General features: G+C 56.2%; 1 long non-coding RNA gene across 1 annotated transcript; it reads left to right on the plus strand.

The window, feature by feature from the left end:
* The first annotated feature begins 5,046 nt into the window (after positions 1-5,046).
* Positions 5,047-15,875, plus strand: LOC115272793. Its single transcript, XR_003900462.1, has 3 exons — positions 5,047-5,340; positions 13,226-13,388; positions 15,840-15,875. It is a non-coding gene; the product is annotated as an uncharacterized LOC115272793 (long non-coding RNA).
* Positions 15,876-17,666: the final 1,791 nt, after the last annotated feature.

Below are 17,666 nucleotides of genomic sequence, written 5' to 3' on the forward strand. Positions count from 1 at the left end.
GTGGCCTCTCAGAATCCCTGTTCTCCTGGCCCTGACCCAGCCACCCAGCCGGGGTGGGCACCCCAGAGCGGGGAGACCGGGGCAGACCCGGGGAGGGGAGGGTCACCGACTGGGAAGCATACGGTGCAGACAGAGGTCCTAAGGGGACAGTTGAGGTGGGGGCACACCTCGATCTGGTGGAGGCCCTGATTCAGTTAATGAAACTTACAGCCAGCGACCGCACACTACCCAGGTCACGAGCGAGGTCTTTCAGGTAGACCAGGGGCAGATGGAGCGTGACAGCCTGAAGCCTGTACGATGTGACAGCCCTTGCTGAGGGACCAGCTCGCCTGCCATCCCAGCTGAGACAGCCACACTTCACCGGGACGGGAGGAATCAGCAGAGCAACCCAGGGCCCCAGCAGCGGGGATACACGAGACGTGCAACTTCTGCACAGATATATCTGCTGCTGGGAATAATGCTACAGGTTTGCTGAAAACACAGGAGTTCTAATACATTTTTATTTTGCATGATTGTCATCGGAGAAACGAAAACACGAACCATGCTTTTATAGTTAAAGCTGCTGTTTCGTTGAGTACAGCCTGGATAGGAGAAAACTTTAGTTTTGGGTCTGCATGAATGAGGCACAGATCTTCCACCTGCAATCTTTTTTTTTTAAGTTCATTTATTTATTTTGAGAGAGAGAGAGAGCACAAGGGAGGGAGGAGCAGAGAGAGAGGGAAAGAGAATCCCAAGCAGGCTCTGGGCTGTCAGCGTGAGATCAAGACCAGAACCGAAATCAAGAGTTGGACGCTTAACCAACTGAGCCATGCAGGCGCCCCTTCCACTTATAACCGTAGTCTGGTGATCAGCAGAATTTTCCACGGGCTAGCATCTGGCTCCATCCACTTCAAATACTGCTTCTCCACCACTGTCCGCATGCTGCCAGCACCAGGGGCTGTGGGAGATGCTGATGTCTCCATATGTCACGTGGTCCCGCACCAGGGGGTCCCATGCTGGGTGGGCCTGTGCAGGGTGCCGGGTGGGTGTTCCTAGAAACCATTCCACACGAGGCTGGCCAGGACCAACGGAACTATACCTGCAAGGGCCTGTGGCCACACACATGTACGTATGCCCCCTAAACTCAAGTGAAACTCAACTCTAAAATATGCAGCTGCTCCAAGAAAACCACACAGCAGTGTAGAGAAAGTCAAAGGAGAGACAGGGGTCTTACCAATTAGAGTTGAAACACTGTTTCTGCCAATCGTATGAACACATTGCTAGCCTCCGCCCTCTTACTCCTGCCCCCTGCCTTAAAAGAAGCCCAGACGACCTGAAGCTTGAGCATTGTCAGAGTCTCAGGAAACCCACTTCAGCTTCATCCTGCCCTGTCTCTCCTTGCTCAACACCCTTCTGTGGCTCCCCATTGCCCTCAGGGAAAACCTGGACATTGGAGTCCTCAATGGTCCCTGGGGGCTTTATTAGCTAACCTTGTTCCCTGAGGGGCTGTGGGAAGTGGGCTTTGCGGGGGACCGAAAAGATAGGGAGCCAACTGGTGAACTCAGGGCATCAGGGATGACAGGCCTTAGGGGGAAGGAACCTGCTTGAGCCCGTTCTCCTGTGAAATTCCTTTCTGGACCACGGTTGTTGGGGGGGGTGGGGCACAGTGGGGGAGGGAGAGGAAAGGCCCCTCAACCTGAAATGCATAGATAGGCCTGAGTCCTGATGCCTGCTCTACGCTTTGTTGGCAAGTGACTTCACCTCTCTCAATGTCAGTGCCTCATCTACAAATCAGGAAATACTGGTTTCAGCTCAGGGCTCCCGAGAGGAGCCAGAGACACAAGTATCCTGGACGTGCAGACGTGCAGAGGGCCTTGCTGCTCCCCGCCTGGCAGAGGGCGCTGAACTGATTTGCCCTTGATCCCAAGTGGCCCTGAACCTCCTCAGGGGTTAAACCATCATGTTGACTTTATTTATGAGCTTCACAAACCCTTCTGAGAAGTAAATGTCACCTGACCCCATTCCAAAGCTTCATAAAATCCCCCATTTCTAGCACTGGCTGCTCCCTGATCCGTCTGCTTGGGGCCATCTCGAGGGGGGACGGCGCTGAGCAGTGGCCAAGAAGCCACAGTGAGCTCTGTGTGGCCCAGACCTGTCTCCCTGACTGACTCCCGGGATGGGCCCAGAGCAGCCCCTCCCCTGGGCCTCTGGTTCCCACCACCAGCCTCCTCTGAACCCTGGTTAACACCACTCTGAACACTATCAGCCTGTCCTACCTGGCCTCCTGCTGGGCCTCGATGGGCTACTCAAGGCTGGAGTCTAGTCCGAGGTGTGGCCTGAAGGTGACAGGCTTGGGCTCCTAGTTCTGGGGGTGGGGGCGGGGGCGCCCCCACGGTCAGGCCCTCCCACGCTGAGGTGGTCAGCTTCTGGGACCACCCCTATGTGACCCTGGGAAATCACCGAAGCTCCTCCCTCATCTTTCATTTGTATTTTGAACAGCATTTTATAATTTGTAAAGCACATTCACGTCTCTCCTCTCTTCGAGTCTTGCACTACTGTGAGTCCTCTGACCTGGGTCATCATCCCATTTTACAGATGAAGAAACCAAGTCTCAGAGAAGGTGAGGGCTACCTGAGGAAGGGGCACAGTCTACCCACCCCAAAGTCAAAGCCCAGCCTCTTCCGCCCCTCCCAGGGCCCGGGAGGGGACATCTGAGGGTGTAATCTGGGCTGCTGATGAGAGGAAATGAACTAGCAGAGCCATTCTTCAGTGAGACGTCTTCAGGCTCCGGGGCAGACGTGTGTTGCCAGGAGGTGGGGGCTGCAGTCTGGAGCAGCTCGGGCTCTGGGGGTTGCAGATCGCTCCGGATTTGTAGGAAGGTTCTCCCTCTGCTGCCTGGCACTCGGTCAGGGCTCCAGAGTCACAGGACACCCCACAGGGATCGGTAGGGGCCAGGGCGTGGGGTGCAGCAGCTGGGCATAGAGCCTGAGCAGGGAAGGGGGTTAAGCTGGAAAGAGACCTGGGGCCCAGCACACGTTCCCGAGGGCACTGACTGGGCAGAGGCCCTGTGCTCGGGGCAATGCTTGTGTCCGTGTCTCCCACAGAGGCATACAGCAGGCTCAGACCAGGCCTGGAGCTGAACATCAGAATTCTGATCGTGGCTGGGCCTTTAGTCCTTGTGTTGGCCCTCCCTGGACCTGGCTGTCTCATCTACTGAGTAGGGTGACATTTCCTGGTGGCAGTTCTGGGCTCCCAGCAGCTCAGAGGCAGAGGACATGGAAACCTTGGGGGAGACTGCCTGGTGCCAAGCCGGGCCTTTCCTGGATCCCTCACCGACCACAGGCAGCATCAGCCCTCCTGTCCTTCCCCCCAGGGACAAGGGACTGAATGCAAAGGCCCCTTGTAAACCACAAGCGTGAGACTCATGAAGTGTCATTCCCAAGCCAGGAAGTAGAAACAGTCTTCTCTGGACCTGCTCTCCAGTGGTGCTTGGATGGTAGCATTTCTGGATTCTGGCTGTTTCTTACTCAGTTCCTCATCCATTCGACAGCCACCAACCAGGCTATCCCTTCCCACCCCCAGGCTGACCTCTGACCCTGCCCCGCGCCAGTTCAGATTTCTCGAGCTTGGAGTGAGTCCAGAGGGACAGGAGCCAGACCACCTCCCAGACAGAAAGCAACAGGCCCCTGCCCAATGGTGCAAGCTTGGGCCCAGGCAAGGGTGCGGAGCACAGGCAGATGGGGGGAGACAGGGGCTGGTGAGGCCCGGCCCCGCTGCTCTCCGGCACATGATATTATCTCTGGCCTTGGCGCAGCCGTCAGAGCAGGATGCGGCTTTCAACACCTCTCTCTCCTCGGAGGGGCTCCGGGCTTTTGGAGTTTCTCATGACATGGATTGAGAGCCCCCTGACCAAGGCCAACCCCACCCCAGAGGCAGCCAGTCCTCAGACAGTCACAAGCCCCAGTGTAGGAGGGGGAAGGGCCCTGGTGCATGAGGCAGGGAGTGAGGGGCGGCGATCACAGAAATGGTTCCCCTGAGCGTCTCCCCTCCCCCCTCCCCTTCTGTTGTCCATAATCCAGGGCGCCTGTTCAAGGAATTCCCTACCCGTGTGTTAGTGATTTATTTAGACTCGGATCATCCCGCCCGCCCGGAGGGTGACAGACCCCCTCCCCACCCCCTGCCCCCTCAGCCACGTCCCTGGAGCCAGTTTTCATCTCCAGCACGGCAGGCCTGGCCCTGCTCCAGACTGCTCCAGATGGCTCCGCTGGACATTGCAGGCTTTCAGGGGATCCCGGAATCTCGCTTCTGGGGGCCCCAGCCAACCCCCCAGTATTCTGTGGACCATCCTCCTCGACCCTGCTGGACCCCTCCTTCCCAACTCAGGAGGTAACAGGTGACTTTTTGAAACATTATTTGTTTAAATTTAAGTTCGTTAACATACTGAGTAGTATTTGGTTTCAGGAGTAGAGCCCAGTGACAGTGACTCATCACTTCCATACAACGCCTGGTGCTCATCCCACCAAGGGCCTCCTCGGCGCCCATCACCCGCCTCCCTCTCCTCCGCCCGCCTCCCTATGGCAGCCCTCAGTTTGTTCTCCATATTTAAGAGTCTCTTATGGTTTGCTTCCCTCTCTGTTTTTATTGTATTTTTCTTTCTCTTCCCCTATGTCCATCTGTTGTGTTTCTTAAATTCCACATCTGAGTGAAATCATATATTTGTCTTTCTCTAGCTGGCAAATTTCACTTAGCATAATACACTCTAGCTCCATCCATGGAGTTGCAAATGGCAAGATTTCACTCTTTTGATGGCTGAGTAGTACTGCATTGTATATATATCTCCCACATCTTCTTTATCCATTCATCCGTTGACGGACATTGGGCCCTTTCCATAATTTGACTATTGTTGATAACACTGCTATGAACATTGGGGTGCATATGCCTCTTTGAATCAGCATTTTTGTATCCTTTGGATAAATACCTAGTAGTGCAATGGCTGGGTCATAGGGTAGGTCTATTTTTAATTTTTTTGAGGAATCTTCATACTGTTTTCCAGAGTGGCTGCACCAGTTGGCATTCCCACCAGTGCAAAAGAGATTCTCTTTCTCCGCATCCCTGCCAACGTCTGTTGTTTCCTGGATTATTAATTTTAGACAGGTGACTTTTAGGAGCAAGAAGTAGCCTTCTGGATGCTTCAGTGCAAGCTCCCCATTGAACAGATGGACAGCCAGAGACCAAGAGGGGAAATCTGGGAGGCAGTGGGAAGGCCCCAGCTTGCATCTGATGAAAAGGCCTTTAAGATTATTGAGGACGTGCCCCTTGCCAACTGGACCTCATCTAACCCACATCAAAACTCTCATCAAGGTAGGAGCGGGGCTGGGTGGCTCAATCACTTGAGCGTCTGACTTGAGCTCAGATCAGATCTCATGGTCCTTGAGCTTGAGCCCTGCGTCGGACTCTGTGCTGGCAGCTCAGAGCCTGGAGCCTGCTTTGGATTCTGTGTTTCCCTCTCTCTCTGCCCCTCTTCCATTCACACTCTATCTCTCTCAAAAATAAATAAAACATTTTTAAAAATGGGGGGGGGCAACAACCCCATTTTACACACTTAGAAGGAGGGCAGAGAGCGGGAGCGTGGCTGGCCCAGAGCGCAAGTTTGAGTCTGTCTCCCTCCATCTCTCACTGTCTCATTCAGGCGGGGCCTCCAGCGCCCAGGCCGGGTCACTGCTGTACATATGGGCTTTGCTCCCCAGTGAGAGCTGTGTGTGTGCACAAACCTGTGTGTCATGAGCACCCGTGCTGCACTTTGGGGTTCCCGAGCTTCCTGGGAACACGAAAGCAGCACGCTCACAAGTGCCTGGGGTGGTGCCCACTCTGTGCCTCCGCCATCCGTGGCGAGCTTGAGGGGGTGCCGGCCCACCCTCTCACACAGCCTGCAGTGAGGGAGCGCCGTGGCTGGGTGGGTACTTGGCACGGTGGCCTGAGATACTTGCTCACCACCGGCTCTGGCCCCTCAGACCCACGGTCCCAGAGGGGAAACAGGAAGAGGCCCCTGTGCTTCTGGCTCTTCTCAGCAAGTCCCCGCCCTGGTGTCCCTGCCAGCTGACTTCCTCGAAGCAGCTTGAGAAGGGCCATTGTTCTAAGGCCCAGGAAGTTGCAGAGACTGGCACTGGCTGGCTCCATGACCCTGGGCCAGTCACTTACCTTCTGTGGGCCAGTTTCTCCCTCTCCCGATGAGGGAAGGGGAGCGGCCAGATAAGAAACCCTCCAGGGCAGCCCCACTCCACCTGACTTTCTTCTCCAGGTGCTCATCTTGAGGCCAAGTGCCTGGTGACCAAACCCCAGTCTGCATAGGACTGCGGGCGGGTGCACGTGACCGGACCGCGCCTCTGAGCACCTGCTGTGTGCTGGATGCTGAAGCAAGCCCCTTGCATACCTTCTCTCACTCAAGCCTCAGAGCCCCTTGTGAGGACTGCGTGAATGTAGAATGAGGTTCAGAGAGGTTATGTGATTTATCTAAGGCCACACACCTTTAGGGGGACACCAAAGTCACCCCCGGCCAGGGTGGAAGGAGGGTCTGGACCAGAGTAACAAAGAGGCAGCTGCCCCTGTCCTTCGAGTGTAGAAATGGGGCTAAACGAGGACCGGTAGCAGCACTTACTTGGGGGATTAGGGTCCCCCTAACCTTATGGTTTGGGGATTTCTCTGACTCTATGAGCTCCTCCCTTTTCCCACAGAAAACCCTTCCTGCTTCTAAGCTAACAGAGTCCCGTCCCAGGATGGCTGCCTCCATTTGCCATGACATAGCAAGGGCCCCAGGCCCTCCCTCCCTGGGCACAAGGGGAGGGCAGGTGCTTGGCCACTGACCACTCTGGGCTCAGCCCAGGTCCCAGGCAGGCAGCACCCTCCCACTGGGAAGGGCTCAGCTGGGAGAGAACTGGTCCCTACTCTGCGGGCCCCTGTCCCTCTCTGCAGCCTGGGAGCCGCCCACACACGGACCTGGAGAAGCAGCAGGAACAGACATGTCTGGGGAGCTGAGCATCTCTCGATCTGAGTCCTGTTCAGGGATAGGTTATAACAGATTAGGCTCTGGGTGTCACATGACCTGATTCTAATCCCAGCACTGCAGCTCATGAGCTATGTGGCTGTGGGCAAATCACTTCACCTCTCTGAGTCTTGGTTTCCTTGTCTGTGCAACAGGGGGAATAGCCTGGCCAAACTCACTGGAGCTTTCTGAGAATTAAATGAGTTAATAATGCAAAGCATGTACCCTGGCTAATGGCACAGAGAAAGCAGACAATCAATATTGGCTATTACTGTTGCAAAGACTGGTCATTGAGTCCTCGGGGGCCCTGGCTCTCTTCCACAGGGTAGCATTCCTGATTTAGACCTCCTGCGGTTGCCGTGACAGGCCTCTGCAGCAAGGTCCCTGCAGGGAACACGTCAGCTTCCCCTTCCCCTCTATTTCCTCCGTCTGTGAAACGGAGAGCGTAAGAACCCCGGTACCCACTGTCTAAAAGGCCACAGGGCAGCTCACTTGGCTAAGTGTCCGACTCTTGATTTCGACTCAGGTCATGAGTTTGAGCCCCACGTTGGGCTCTGTGCTGACAGCGCATATCCTGCTTGGGATTGTCTGTCTCCCTCTCTCTCTGTCCCTCCCCAGCTCACTCACGCTCGCTCTCTCTTTCTCTCCCTCTCATAAATAAAGAAATAAGCATTAAAGAAAAAAAAGGTCACAAGATGGGATGTAACAATGATAGGAATGAAAAATGTGATCACAAATAGGCCCACCATCCTAAAAAGTATCACTTTTTAGTTAAGGGCTGGGGATGGACAGTGACTTGCCCAAGGTCACATAGGAGGTAGGGCTGGTCCAGGGTTGCAATGTCAGTTCTTGTGACTCCAGCTCTTCCTCTTTGGTTGTTAAGGGCTGAGCAGAGAAAAGTGCCTGGAAATGTTTCTTGGATGAGGATCTAATAGCCACAGCATGGGATCATGGCCTTGAAATCTGGATGTGATCCAGAAAGCTGCAGGGGATTTGAGCATTTGGGGAAACCCACCGTGAACCCTGGGAGCCCTGCCCCGGCAGAGAGTGATGGTGAGAGAGGACCTGTCCTGTCCAGGGAGTGGCCGTGCTGCTCGGAGGCTGTGGGGCAGCTTTGGAGGCACAGTGTCAAGTCTCATCCTGGTTGGCAAGGTCCTTCTTGCTGTGCCCATCAATGCCTTCTTCTGACCCTCTCCAGGGAGTGAATGGCTGCTGTCTGCTGTCTGGGAACATTAGGGTCAGGGACCCCCACGATCAGGCATCACAAAGGCCAGGTCTCATGGCAGCAGGGCCTGTAGACAAAGTCAAGCAGGACCCCTCACTGGGGACACGTAGGCCTGCTGTACCCATGCTGGTGGCCAGTTTCCCTCCCCTGGGTAGCCCAGAACCGCCTACAACAGGAATTCAGGGGCTGATTACTTATGAGATGTTGACTTTCTCTGGCTAGGCTTGGGAAGGGCAGGGAGGTGGCTGGGACACCAGGCACCTGTCTGCCATCCGTCCAGGTCTGGGACGTAGATGAGGCGGAACCACGGTTGCCTCCCCGGGAGCAGAGACCCCTGGCCAGGGAGGTGGAGGGAGCCTGGGCAGTGCTGTCTCTTCAAGCATCCCTGGGGCTTCCCGGAATATTAATCTGTCAAGCCAGGGGGGATAATAAGGCAGTAAAAGCCACAGACTGGAAACGCCAGCACGTGCCTGTTATTTCAGGTGTGGGAGGGGAACAGTGATGGGGCAGGCTGGCCCCTGGAAAGTAAGCTGTCCATGGCAATGTCAGCCACTGGCTGGCCGGTGGCCCCTCTCCCCTCCAGGGGGCTCAGGGAGCCAGGTGGAGGCCTTGGGGGCAGCGAGAGGTACCGGTAGCCTTGGTAGGGAGTGCAGCTTCCCAAGGCGTGAAGGGCTTCCCTAGAGAGAAAGACACTAGGGAAAAGGGTGTCAGGGTCTAGCAGGACAGCTATCACAAGCCTCTGTCACCAGTGCTTGGCCCGGGTGCCACCATCGCCATCAGCTGGGCTCCCCCGCAAGAACATTCCCTGCTTCTCACGCCTCACACGCTCCCTGGGTCAGTCTTGTGCTGGATGTGGTAGGTTTGGGGAAGCCTGGGGCCTTGCTCATATTTTCCAAAACCTTTTTAGATCCCCCCCGCCTGGGCTGGATGCCAGGATCAGGACGGGGCTCTGATCTAGCCCTTGCCTAGAAGGTGCTCCCAGGCTGGGGTCAGAGAGAGCCAAGGATGATCCCATGTGAGCAGGTACCTGGTGGGACTTCTCTTCCATCCCCAGAGTCAAACAAAGGGTTTCTTAAGGGAACACATGGCCAATTGAGGCAACACCTGCTGATACCCCACCCCACGCTTTTACGGCCCCTGTTGCAAACTGAAAGCCTGGAGCTTTATCCACCCAAGGGGGAGGCAGAGGCAGCCGCCTCCTCCATTCTACCAAATCCAGCCTTGCTACGTTGTGCGGGAGTGGAGGAGAAGGTACCACCTGTGCACAGGGGAGCCGGGAAGTGGACGGAGCAAGGCAGGGCCTGACTGCTGTTTTCCCAAGATAGGCTGCCGGCCCTGGAGAGGAGCAGGGGGAGCCCAAAGTGGTACAGGCAGTAAGAGGGGGCTTGAAACACAGATTTTCCCAAGTCCCTTTCTCAGCGTATCAAGAAAAGGAATAGCCCAGTCTCCGGGGACACCTACCCCAACCTGCTTCTTAGACCCAAAGGGAAGAGAGATAACCTGGATCCCAGGGAAATGGAGCCGCTGGACAGAGCCAAGGTTCCCGGAGGATGGAGACACCCTCACCTACCGCTCACCCCTCCACACCTTCCCCTCCCTCTCTCATTCTTCTGCTTAGTTGGTTGGTAGATTGATTCATAGAATGTTGGTAGGGGCCCAGCGGGCCATTGAGGATCTATTAGACCTTGAACCGACTAGAGCTTAGAATCAAAACTGGTAACTCAGAACCTGAACCCAAATCTCAGACTCGGAAGGAGCCCAGTTAAAGACTCGGAAGGTGCGTTAGGCCGGCAGCCACCAACTCATACGCCGTTTCTGAAACTTTAAATAATCGTGGTCCCTTTTGGTGAACATACAATCTCATGCCATCTTTTAAAATTATTTTAAATTCAAATCATTGAATCCAAATGAATTCAAACCTGTCACTAAATATAAATGAGAACAATGAGGTTTAGCTGTGCCCCATCTGATAGGGCCTCCCTGCCCCCTCCACCTTCAGCAAATGCAAATGACTACAGAGAGACCCACAAAGAGGTGGGGACCTCAGACTCCAGTGTCCCTTCTCCTGCTGGAGGAGGGGCCCACGGGACGCCAGCCCTCCAGACCACCGTGTCCGTGGACAGGCCAGCCCACTGACTCCTTGAACCAGTCAAGGCCACGTCACTGCAAACCCTTCCATGTGGTAAAACCCAATGGCCACTCACATTTTACTGTGAAATGGCAGCAAATGGATGCCCGTTATCACCCACATCTTTTTTGTGTGTGTATGTAGCTTTTTCTTTTTCTTTTTTTTTGTTGGAGCAATAGGAGTGACTTGGGGGCCCAGGGAACCCCAAGGTTACAATCCTGGAGAGATAATGGATATTCTGTCAAGGTCAGGTCTGTGGTCTGAGTTCCCAACCGCAGCAGCAAGGGAAAATCTTTCTCGACTGTTGTTAAATTAGGGCACACGCCTGAACCCCACCCCACCCCACCCCACCCCACCCCACCCCACTGAATCAGTATCCCAGTATTTTAACTGCGTCCTTACACTGAGGTGTGCATGATGTGCACTGTCCAAGCGTCACCTCCGCTGAACACAGCCCCTTGGGCTTTTGTGGGTGCCCCACCCAGCGACAGCATGCCCCCAGCCAGGCAGGGACCAGCAGAACTGAAAGACATGCTCACGGCACAGCTCACACATCACCATGTGAAGCCTGGCTTTGGCATTTCTTCATCTCTTTTAAAAACTGGAGGAGCCGCAAAGGAGGAGGTGGTGACCCCTCAGGGCCCCCGCGAGGCTGTGGGCACGTTCTGAGGAGGGGCTGGGCCGCTGCCTTCCATGGCAGTTCTCGGGAGATCTGTGAAGGTTTGTTGACCGTGTGAATGGAGGAAAAAATGGAGCCAGACGCTCCGGTGAGTGGGCCCTGTGGGCTCCAGCTGGCAGCCCTGACCGCCCTGACCCTGTGAGGGGTGGGGGTCCTTCACGCCAACTCCCACCCACCGCAGCCTGGTGTGGTAGGAGCACGAGGAGGCCTGCCTGTGGCTTCCCTCCCCACCAGGCCTCCCCTGGTCGAGTTCACTGTGAAGAGAGGAGGTGAGACGTCCGGCCCGCCCTGGGAACCCCACGGGAACCCAATTATTTACTGGAAACAGTGAGGGATGAATTCTTGGCGGCTTCAGTCCGTGCAAATCAGAGACACGACTGAGCTCAAGTCTGGTTTTGATCAGTTCCAACTGAACAGACGGCTCGTTAAATCTGAGCTGAAGAGGCCTCCTTTCTGGAACCCTCTCCAGCCCTCCCCCTTCCACCTCAGGGGTGGAAGGCCTCTTGGAGAGCAGTGAATCCAAGCCACCCGTTTTACAGATGGGGAGACAGAGGCCTGGAGAGGCCTCTCCAAGGCCACAGTGGTTGCCGTGGGTCTGGGGGTGCCAAGCCAGGCCAGGTGGGACCATGGTTCTGGAGCTCTCTAAGCTGAACGGAGTGGGTGTTCCAGGGCTGCTTCCTCCTTTCCAGGTTCTAGTTTTTTCCCCATTCAATCTGGATGCTTCCACCATGTTTTCCTAGATACATCCTCTCCTTTGTGGTTGATGATCGGGGGGCGGGGGGGGGGGGGGGGGGGGGGGGGGAGCAGGAGGAGACCCAGACAGAAGAAACCTCAGGGCCTCCATGTCCTCATTGATGTGGGCACCCAATTCAATGATGAGGGCAAAGCCCACCCAGTCTGGTGCTGAATAGGTACTCTTGGCAGAACTGGAATCTGTCTCTGGCAGCCTCATCCTCAAGCGTTTCCCAGCCCTGCTTTCTTGAGGCCAGGGCCACCAGCTTGGGCGAATGAGGTGACATGAGCCTGGCGCAGCTGTCAGCCTCATCTTCACCGCCCTTTGATCCACCACCAGCTCCAGTGGCGGGAGCAGGGCCGCCAGGCCTCAGACAGTGATAGATGTGCCCGCCTGGCGTCCCGCTGGGAAACACATGTCCACTCATGCAGGTCCCCGGCCTCTGGCACCAGCAGTCCCCAGCTTTGGCCCCCATGACTCCCTTATCTCTCCCAACCACCTCCAGTCTTCCCTCCTACTGTCTCGTCCTCCTGCGGAGCCCTCCAAGCCAGAGCCAGGTTCACAGCTCCCGGTCTAGTTCGCAGTGGCTTTCGTGTATGGCCCCTCACTTTATCCCCAGCACAACCAGAATGTGTGAAGTGGGGTCTATTGGGATGACCCGGTCTTACAGATGGAGCCACTAAGGCTGGTGAGGCAGCCGATAGCTGTCGTTGATGAGCAGGGATTGCAGTCCGGAACTGTCTACTCACACGCCGGGGGGCTTGGCCAAGAGGATTCTAGAGGCTCAACAAGTCCTGGAGTAAGGAGGCTGGAAGGAGCCTGCGGAGGGGATGCATTTAATCCAAACTTCAAAGGAATTCCCAACTCAGAGGCTCACTAACACTCAGAATCTTAGAACAGGGAAATGCTTTGCCTGGAAGGACTCCTGGGGGTCGATGGGCCTACCCATCAGACTCCCAGCGCCTGCAGCCCCTGACCGAACACCCCCGGGGGCAGCGAGCTCTCTCCCTTCCATCTGTCACAGCCTCTGCCTGTGTGGGACAGCTCTGACTGGAGGAATGTCTTTCCTCCCATGGAGCTCAGGGCCCTGTGCCTTCCAGCAGCCTCTTAAGAGCCTGGAGACCAGACAGTGGCCAAAGCCTCCTGGGTCCTCTTCCTCCAGGCAGGGAGCCCCGGGGAAGGCGTGAGGCAAACATCAGGGGCTGAATGGGGAGGGGAGAGGCCCAGCTCAGGCCACAAAGGCTGAGCAAGAAGTCCAGCCCCACCTGCCACTGATGTGTGGCCCCCACTAAGTCCTCGCCCCTCTCTGAGCCCTGTTTCTCCATCTGGAAATGGGAGGGGGGAGTGGGGTTGGGACTGACAGGCTCCTGGCATGGTCCACGCAGTCACCATGAGGAGCTGTGGGAACCCCATGTGACCTCTGGCTGCCCTCTTCTCCCCAGGGATCCCCGCACCAGCGGCTCCTTCCAAGCACTGATTAACAGCTGGGACGCACCTGGTGGGCAGATGTCAGCTCCTCGTCACCCTGCTGGATCCTGTGGGTGCGTGCATACGAGTTTGCATCTGCGCGTGTGTGTGTTCAGCTGCGTGTGCATATGCACATGGGTATGTGTGCACACACGTGTGTGAGGTTGCACTGAAGAATGGGGGGGAGTACCCAAAGGGGGTCTAGGGATGGGAATGGCTCTGCTGAAGTTTCACAGGGGGACCCTGGGAAGTCCCCACGCCACCTGCACCAGGCCCCCAGAGCCCTGAGCACTTCAGAGCGGGACCTCAGCAGGGCTCCAGGGCTGTGGGTGAGGCTGAGGCACCTTCTCTCTCGGCACAAGGCTTGGCCAGCTCTCCTCCACAGAGGGGGGCTGACTCTTGGGGATGCTGAGTCCGTCTCAGGAAGATGCAGGAGCGAGGAGCACATGCTTAGAGCAAAGTGAGCCTGCTGTCAGCGTGAGGCAGAGGTGGGGCCAGACACTGGCCCCCAGTTCACACTCCACCTCCTCGGGTCTGGTCCAAGGTTCAGAGGGAGGGGCTCCAGCTCCCCCAAGAGTTAGTCAACATTGTCTCTCTGACCCTGGGAGGTCGAGATCAAAATCCCCTTTCCACAGAAGAAGAACACAGGAATCCGAGAACCCAGCTGAGGTCTCCTACGTGGGGCTGGCTCCTAAGCCAGCTCTTGTCCCCCTTGGGACCTGGGGGTGGGAGTCCGCCAGGGCTTGGATGGTGAGGTGGCTGGGGGTGAGGGAAGGGCACAAGTAGGACCCGGCTGCCCTGCACAGTGGTGTCCCCATCTCCGGGCCAGGCCTGACGTCCCCTAGCAGACTCCAGTGGGGAGGAGGTCAGGCTGTGGGAGGTGATCTGGGAATGATTTGATAATTAGGCAAGAGGCCTTGACAGGCCGCCTCTGTGGGGTCTATTAGGATGCCCTAGGGAGGCCTGCAATGGGGCTGGCCACCCGCCAACCCCCACTCTCACAGATCCCCCAGTGTCATCTCACCCGCCCTGCCATTAACCAACAGTCCCCTGCTCTGCCCCGTGCTACGTGAGGCTGGGGGCTGGAAGAACTCAAGCTGTAGAACGAGCTGGGGCCCCACCGTCAGGACAGGAGAGGCCACGAGAAGCAGACAAATGTTGAGGGTCAGCCTCTGACTGCCCTCCACTCCAGGAGGGAAGGGATTCAAACGGGGTGTGGGGTGCCGGCAGGGCAGACACCAGCCCCACTCTTCAGAACTCTTGGATCCTGGGAGGGCCCAGATTGGGCCTAGGGACCCACCTTGGCCTCATCTTCCTGAGTCTGACAGACAACCTATCACCCAACTCTGGCCTCAGCGTCCCGCCTCCCGCTCCCTGGAGCAGCCCTGTCCCTTGCTGCCACCGCTGCCATTCGTTCCCATCAGAAAGGAAAAGAGACGTGTGGGCTACCATCGTTCTTCCCTCCCAGCATCCAGGGAGGGCCCCTCCTGGAGTGGGGATGGGCGGGACTGTGCCCTGTGGCTGGCGGTGGTCAGTGGCCATCAGGAGCTTCAGCAGGGACTCCCGCGGGAGCTTGCCCCTGGAGCTACAGCCGTGGAGCCGCTAGAGTTCATGAGTGTCTTGCCCTCCGAGAGCTCACGCTCACAGAATGCCCTGTGTATCTTAACAGGACTAACATTTAGGGGCGCCTCGAGGCTCAGCCAGTCAGGCCTCTGACTTCGGCTCAGGTCATGCATGTTCTAGTGGGCTGTGGTTCGAGCCCTGCATTGGGCTCTGTGCTGACAGCTCAGAGCCTGGAGCCTGCTTCAAATTCCGTGTCCCCCTCTCTCTGTCCCTACTCCCTTGCATTCTGTCTCTCAAAAATAAACATTAAAAAAAAAAAGACTCATATCGAGTGTCCCTCTGTAAGCTGAGGCTCATGTGGTGGAGTGGGTGCTGAGCCAGTTGTCAGCAAGCCCTCTGCCCCTAGAACCCACGATTTCCCAGCCCCTCCATGGCGCCACACTGCTTCTCACCATCTGGGGTGACCCGTGCCCAGTGATGCCAACCCGGAAATGAGGGGTGGCATGGATGGGTACTTTCTTTTTTTTTAATTTTTTTTAATGTTTATTTTTGAGAGACAGAGCATGAGCTGGGGAGGGGCAGAGAGAGAGGGAGACACAGAATCTGAAGCAGACTCCAGGCTCTGAGTTGTCAGCACAGAGCCTGACACGGGGCTCAAAGCCACAGACCATGAGACCATGATCTGAGCTGAAGTCAGACGCTTAACTGACTGCCCCCCAGGTGCCCCGCCAGCAGCCTGGAGCCTAGAACCACAGGCTCGGCTGGAGCACAGCAGCCTGGGAAGCGCTCACCCACGGAGGTGATGTGGGATTCGTCCTGCCCCCCACCCCCCCAGCGGGTGTCAGAGTGATTTATGAGCAGATGCTGAGAGGAGAGACTGGGGAAAAACAAGCAGTCTTAGGGCATGGGCCTCCCCAGTCCTCACTAGCTACCACCCTGCCCTGGATTTGGGAGGGGGGACGGGGTCTCAGGGCTGTGTGACTTATGGAAGGTCCTTCTCTCTCTGGGCCTCTGTGGCCTTTCCAGTGTGTCTGAAAACCAACCTCAAATGACAAAATCGCCAGAAGGATCAAGGGAGAAGTTGAACATCAAGCTCCCAGCTCAGAGCCCGGCACAGGACACAGGGCAGGTCACCTTGTGCCTTCGCTCCTAAGCCTGTCGTGGGGCCCTTGTTCCCCATCTGCACTTCTGCCCCCTTCTGTCCCTCCAGCCCCTCCTCCAGGGGACCCCTGCCTGCAATACTACCCCCCCCCCCACTTATGTTGTCAGGCTTTCTGGACAACCTAAATAAAACAATCCTTCCTCTCTCCCAGCCGCCCCTCCTGGCCCATAGTCTCTGTCCACTTCAGGCTGTTGTTGTATTAACTTTTTCCTTAATATTTGCCACCACCTGACCAAAAAAAAAAAAAAGGAAAGATATCCAAGTTTTATTTGTTTATTGTGATTCTCCCCAACTAGAATGTCAGTTCCAAGAGGGCAGGCAGAGATTTCGTCTCCTGTTTACTGTGGAATCCCTAGGACAGTGCTGGAACAAAGCAGATGTGTGTGGGTAGGAGGGCGATAGAGGAAGGCGCAGGTGCCTGAGGATAGACCTGGACCTGAACGTGAACACGAACATGAACGTGAACGTGAACATGGGAAAGCAAGGGAGCCAGAGGCTGGAGAAGAGTCAAGGCCAGGCGGGGAGGAGGAATAGGGCAGGCAGGATCGAAAAGTAATGGTAATTTGGGGGCCTGGGTGGCTCAGAGAGTTGAGTGTCTGACTCTTGGTTTTGGCTCAACTTAGGATCCCTGGATCATGGGATGCACCCCCGAAATGGGCTCCAGGCTGAATACAGAGTCTGCTTGAGATTCTCTCACTCCCTCTGCCCCTCTACTCTGCTCCCGCTCTCTCTCTTAAATAAAATTAAAAAGAAAGAAAAATAATGGTAATTTTAATAATGGTAACCTAATTTTTTAAAGATTAGAGGTAGTTTAAAAGAAAAGATGCAATAACTAAAACGCCATAGACAGAGTAGGAAGTACACCTCCTGTATAAATGACTGTGATTACGGTGTAAGCGGGCTCCGATTTCCAGCACAGACAGGGACAGGAAGACAATGGCCAAGGTCACCCAGCTAGCAAGTAAAATCCATCCAACTTGGGAGGCTACTCTTGGAGACGGGTAACCAGGGTGGGCACCCAGGGCTGAGGGTAGGAGTTAGGAGGGAGGGCGGTGTGCAGCAGTCTGGAGCAAAGGCAAAAGGGATTTGCGTCAGAGACCTCCACAGGTCAGCTTCCTGCTCGGGGCGGGGGCTGTAGCTCCTGGAGCCTCACGCCAGGAATCCCAGGCAGGGAGCGTCCAGCTTGGGTGGAGCAAGGGCTCCCAGACCCCCCAGATCATACCAGCAAGGCAGAACCTCCTCCTAGACAGAACAGGAGGAACCTCCTCTATGCCCAGTGCCCTGGCATGGACAGATGGAAGGAAAGGTGCTGGGGGAGAAGGCTGGGTACCTGCTGTGTGTCGGGCTGTGGAAACAGGAACACAGGAACTTGGCCAAAGCTAGGGATTCCCACCAGGTTGACCTGCCCCAGTGAGCTCGGAGGGGCTTGTGGGGAGCTGGATTCCCCCGTCTGGGGGGAGGGGGGAAACTCCCCATCCTCCCAGTCAACCCAGTGAGGGGTGACTTGAACCCTCAGTGGGTTCAGATGGAGGCCAGGGTCTGTTTCCCTACCATCACTTTCCCATTCTATAAAATAGGCCATGGGGAGGTAGCAGGTAGGAGGGGTGGGTAGGTGACAGCCTGACTGTGCAGGGACCCAGGCAGGTGCTGGGGCTTCCGGGGCAGCAAGTGGATAGAACAGGAGCCCTGGA

This window comes from Suricata suricatta, chromosome 11, assembly GCF_006229205.1.
Source record: "Suricata suricatta isolate VVHF042 chromosome 11, meerkat_22Aug2017_6uvM2_HiC, whole genome shotgun sequence".
NCBI lineage: Eukaryota > Metazoa > Chordata > Mammalia > Carnivora > Herpestidae > Suricata > Suricata suricatta.